Consider the following 6,336-nt stretch of genomic DNA (forward strand, 5'->3'; position numbering starts at 1 on the left):
TTTCGTGGGAGGCAACCTACAGTGATCACACGAGGATCATCAACACACGGTGCAATTAACCAACATCACAAAGCACCAAATTCCCACCTCCCCACATGCATAGGTTCAGCCATTTAGACCTAATTTATCAAACAATTTTCTTAATTATATAACACTAATTCAAGTCCTCAAATTAATTTAAACCATGATTGCACCAATTTTCCTTAATTTCCCTCTAATGGCTGAAGCACACTTACACATCACCTAATAATTTTCCTTCCAACTCAATGCATCAATTCAACACACCACCCATCTAAATACCATTTCTAATCACACAACATCAATTAAATAATTTTTGCATCATCAAGCCCTATATACCCTATAATGGCTGAATTCTAGGGGCAAGCATACCAAGGGGTTTCCAATCCAATTCAACACTTCCACACACCTTACAATCCTCTAATTAACTCATACAAACACTCCACAAATCAATTACACAATCATACCACCAAGTCATTTCACAAAGTCAAGTGCTTATGTTACATTAGGTAGTAGAATTCCTCTTACATGAGTACAAGTTTATAACATGAGAACTTCATTTTGAATAAAATTAATTTTAGTCAAAAATAAAATATATATTATTTGAATATTTTGATGAAAATCAATTTTGACTATGCAATTAAGAAACTATTTGAGTTATAATTTTTATTGCAAATGCAAAAGGTGGGTTTGACCATGTTTCTCAGGATGTGCATAATTATTATATTATTATTTGTCTTATTTTTTAAGAATTTTTTTTTTCTATTTTAGTGTTCAAAATGAAGAAGTTAAAAAAATATTTTTGTAATTTTTTTGTTCCTGAACTAATGAATGGTTTGTTCTATGAAATAGGAAAACAAAATAGTTTTATCACACATAATTTATAATTCTTTTTATTCTCTAAATGAAAAATATTATCATCAGACACATTTATTTAGTTGCATATTTGGATGTGACTGCAAACAAAGTCACAAATAGTGTTATTAAGCCCGATTTAGTTGAGCATTGATCGACTTAGGATCATATTTGGATGTTGTTATCTGCATTAAACTTTATTGTGAACACCCACTTGCAACCTACTGTTTTCTTTCCTCTGGGTAATGCTACAGACTCCCAAGTTCCATTTCTGTTGAGCGCATCCATTTCTTCAAAGACTGCATTCATCCATTTTGGATTATCAAGTGCTTCTTGGATATTTTTTGGTATTTTTGTATTGTCTAACATAGTGTTGAAAGCACAAAAACATGGGATAACTTTTCATATGTGATATGATGAGAAATAGAATGAGCAGTACAAAATCTAATACTTTTTCGGAGAGCAATAGGCACATCTAGGTCGGTTGTATCAGTGTTGCTGGAACTAAGACTCGAGTCAGAATCCTTGCAGTCTAGAGGCTCCTGAGGTGATTCTCGCCTGCTGTAAAACTTTCTCTATTTACCAGGAGGATCTCCACTATCTGACACATTAGCTCCCCCTGTCTTTTGCATAATGACTCCCCATGTCTCCAACGACAAAGGTAAAACAAAAAAATCATTTGGTTTCCAAGACTTATCTTCATCTACCCCCCTGAAGAGAAGTCGAAGGAAAAAAAGATTGTCTCTCATCAATGTGACATCTATAGAAACAAAGGCCTAACGAAGAGAAGATGAGTAACACTTGTAGCCCTTTTAGTTAAGAGGATATCCTATGAAGACACATTTAATAGACTTAGGATCGAGCTTGGACCTTTGATGGGGAGGAACATCTACAAAAGCCACACAACCAAACAACTTGGGAGGAAGGAAAGAGCGAGCCCGAAAAGAAGGAAAGGTGTGGGTAAGACAAGATAAAGGAGATTGAAAATTTAGGACACGAGAAGGCATCCGATTGATGAGGTATGCTGCAGTCAAGATAGCTCCCCCCTACAGATATTTAGGGACATGCATAGTAAACATAAGAGCTTGAGCAACTTTAAGGAGATGTCTATTTTTTCTTTCAGCCACCCCATTTTGTTGTGGGGTTTTAGGATAAGAACTTTGATGAAGAATACCTTGCTAGATGAGATATTTTCCGAGAAACGAATTAAAATATTCAGTACCATTATCAGTTTGAAGAATTTGGATAGAGGTCTAGAACTAAGTTTGAACCATAGCATGAAAGTTTTTAAAAGTGGATGCAGCGTCAGACTTATCCTTTAGAAGGTATACCCAACATACCCTAGAGTGATCATCAATGAAAGTTATAAACTAACGAGCACGAGAGATATTCTTTTCACGGGCTAGACCCCATATATCACCATGAATCAAGGTAAATGGAGAAGAATGATGATGGACTCCAGGAGGCTAAGAAACACGGTAATGTTTTGCAAACTGACAAATATCACAAGAAAAAGAACTGGGATTTTTATTGATAAATAAGTTTGGGAATAACTTCTGAAGATAAATGAAATTTGGGTATCCTAACTGATGATGCCACAACAAAACATCATTACAATCATCAGACAAACATACCGAGTGGTTCACAAATTTTTTTTCTTCACAAGGATCTTTTTCAAAATAATAAAGTCCTTCTTCCTCTCTAGCACTGCCAATCATTAACCCTGAGTCCTGTTCCTGGAAAACACAAGAATCGACAGAAAACTTGGCAACACAATGTAACTCAGAGGTAAGTTTGATGATAGAGATGAGGTTACAAGTAAGAGAGGGAACATAAAGGACTGAGTTCAAAGTAACGTATTCAGAAAGTTTAATGGATCCTTTTGCAGCAATAGTAGAGAAGCTGAAATCTGCTGTTCTTATTCGTGACTGTTGATAGTAAGGGGTATAAGAACAAAACAAGGTTGCATTACCTGTCATATGATCAGAAGCCCCTGAATAAAGAATCCAACGACTACTATGTTGGATGGAAATTTACTTTCATTCAAATTGGAAGCTAACGTATCCAATTCGAACACAGAGGAAGCTAAGGCATGGGACATGATACTCTCTGAGTCATCCAAGGCAGCAAACTTGGAGTTTAATACAGAAATAGCAGCAGAAGTGGAACTGTTTCGCGCCCAACAGTAGCAACAGTCACTCTCTAAGTTGTTTTTTCTTGGATAACCATAGTCCGAAATAAAAAAGGTCTCCAATCACTGATTTGAGCCTTCAAACAGATAGGAAAGAGGGAGACAAGTCGAAAGAGACTTCTCCGAACCGGAACAAAGCACTGCAGGGAGGCGCGTGGCTTGCACGCCCTGTATGGTGGCTGCGCGTAGGGCAGACGCTTTGTCCTTTCTCTAGAGCGTGGGGGTGCGTGGCTCAGCAGAATTTTTTTAAACGAGCCAAGCTTATGAAAAATATTTTTAGCTTGACTTGGCCCATTAATTTGATACGAGCTAAATTTTAGGCTTGACTTGATTTGTTTATAAAAAAATTAAAGATTTGGCTTAAAAATCATTTATAAATGCATCAATTTTTGTATTCCTTCGTCAGAGAAAAAACAATCATTGAACTCACTTAATCCATATATAATTATATCTTTCATGCTAAAATATATTACTTATGTTTTATTTATTATAGTAAAAAGTAGTAAAAACTATATTATTGATTATAATAATATATGAAGCCAGCTCAAGGCCTTTTAAGCCAAGTCCCATTAAATTAGGCTTCCAAAACTTCTTCTCCTTCAAGATCATTCCGCTCGTTGAGCTGTCAGAGATTCTCTTCATTCAAAATCAACCCCAACCTTTCCTTAGGAGCAGACGTTGCGCCTTCCTTAGTTTCTTGCAATGCTAGAGGAACTTGTGGAACCATTTGGCAAGATGTTTTGGTTCTGGTTTTAGGTGAGCTTCTTCTCACACAGAAAGAAGCAAGTCATGGTTTTGTTCCTTCAATCAATATGTTCGCGGCCGCAGGCAGTGGATGCTGATTTCTTTTTGGTCTTTATGCTTTTCCATTTATCTCACCAATATCCAACTTATATTTATGAATCCAAAACTTCATCCACTTTTGTAACATTAACCTTGTATATACCACCACCCCAATTGAACAGCTGGCACAAGCATTTCTTTTTTGGCAGCAAGTTTCACGATATAATTTCTACAAAGATTCATGTTCCGTGTATATACATACATAGTGCTTTTGCAAAAGGTTTCATATTCATTCATCATTTATGGTTTATTTTACAAAATGACTTGATCAAATATATGTAATGACCACACAAAATAGCCTTTTACATTGCATCCATCTTTACTACAATCAACCACATCAAAACTTTATTAACTTAATAATTATATAAATAAAGTATACTCTTATAAGTATCAAATATGATTACATACATGATAGAAGCTAGTAAGTTAATTAAATAGTCATTGTGGGTTTATTAATTTCACTAGCCTATAAAGTGGGTTTATGTTCATTAATTTCGAAACTCATGACTTTTAGGAAGTTTATTTTAATTTTGATCATTGAAGTCCACCTCATACAGGAATGACTTCCTCTTCTAGTTATCTTCCATGCTTGTTTCATGTTAGTTTTGTATTCATGTTTCTACTAACCTTTCCAGAGGGTAGTGCAAGTCATTGAACTTGACATTTCACATCCTTTGCTTTATTAGTTCAGCCGTACCCCAAAAATAAAGCCATTTTTATTTTAAACTTACTATTGGATCGTTCTCATTTACAATATACAATATGTATTGGCCCAAATTGACAACTGCATCCAGTATGGAGAAGATGCAGATGTGAAGGTCAAGATTTTGACCCGGACGATGATGAGTAGCTTATTCCCTTTTGCAGCACTGCTTGGTGTTATTGAAAGTTCACTCTTCACAGCCACAAAATTGTCTATCAAGCTTACATTGTTAATGTATAATATCTCATTAGATTGTTTCAATATGAATCGGGGACTTTGATGATTTGTACAATTTAGCCTCCAAATGGGGAGAAAAATTGGGACGGATGCTTGGTCAATCTCTTATCACTACTTGCTTGGTTAGGACATGAAATGTTTTTAGACCTTGAACCTTGGTTACTAATTTTGATAGCTTTCAAAAAATTTGAACTTAATCTTTCAAAAAAAAAATTGAACTTACATTAAAAAGTTTGATGTAGGCAAAAAAACACGAGGTTTTTCTTTTCTCTCTCAAACAGTGGTTAAGTAGATTCACTTAATAATCAGTCAATAATAGAGAATTGTAAACACAGAGAATTTTCAAACATTTTTTTAATATAAGAAACTATCAGAAGTAAAAGCCACAGTTCATACGCCTTTTAAAAGAAAATGTTCTTGAAAGAATTTCATGAATGTCAACTTTGAAAAGCGTTTTGAAGCTTCTCAACACTTTGATTTTAACAGACTAAATAGAAATCTAAATAAGAAGACATGGAAAAGCATATTAATATGGTGATTTATATGGTGCATTCAATATCTTTGTTTTCCAGTTAGGTTGATTGATCATTTTGCAAAATTTAAAATAGGAATAAAATGATCAATTAGCTCTTTCAAGTTACGTATAGTCTTCAGCAAACAACTAGTTTTTTTAATATTTTCGTTTTGATTAAAACTATGATAACTTGAACCATTAAATTGTGAATTTGATAATTAATTAAGAATCAAAAGAAATGAATTAGAAGAATAATGCATTTTTCTTCCTGCACAATTTTTACTTTAATTAGAACATTTTTGACATTTTATGACTCAATGTTTTTTTATTAAAATTATTTTTGGTATTTTATATAATAAAAACATTTTATATATATATATATATATATTTAGGATATTACTAATAGACATTATAATTGCAATAGGTTTAAGTATGAACATAAATGAGCTGGGCCGAGTCAAGTTTTAGCTTAAACGAGCCAAGCCTGTGAAAAATATTTTTAGCTTGACTTGACCCATTAGTTTGATACAAACTAAATTTTAGGCTTGACTTGATTTGTTTATAAAAAATTAAAGATTTGGCTTAAAAATCATTTATAAATGCATCAATTTTTGTATTCCTTCGTTAGAGAAAAACAATCATTGAACTCACTTAATCCACATATAATTATATCTTTCATGCTAAAATATATTACTTATGTTTTGTTTATTATAGTAAAAAGTAGTAAAAAATATATTATTGATTATAATAATATATGAAGCCAGCTCAAGGCCTTTTTAGCCAAGTCTCATTAAATTAGGCTTCCAAAACTTCTTCTCCTTCAAGATCATTTCGCTCGTTGAGCTGCCAGAGATTCTCCTCATTCAAAATCAACTGCCTTTGCTTAGGAGCAGACGTTGCGCCTTCCTTAGTTCCTTGCAATGCTAGCAGGAACTTGTGGAACCGTTTGGCAAGATGTTCTGGTTCTGGTTTTAG

Source organism: Gastrolobium bilobum, unplaced genomic scaffold (genome assembly GCF_033153095.1).
Source record: "Gastrolobium bilobum isolate Gb01-03AN ecotype WA unplaced genomic scaffold, APGP_CSIRO_Gbil_v1 utg31243, whole genome shotgun sequence".
Taxonomy (NCBI): domain Eukaryota; kingdom Viridiplantae; phylum Streptophyta; class Magnoliopsida; order Fabales; family Fabaceae; genus Gastrolobium; species Gastrolobium bilobum.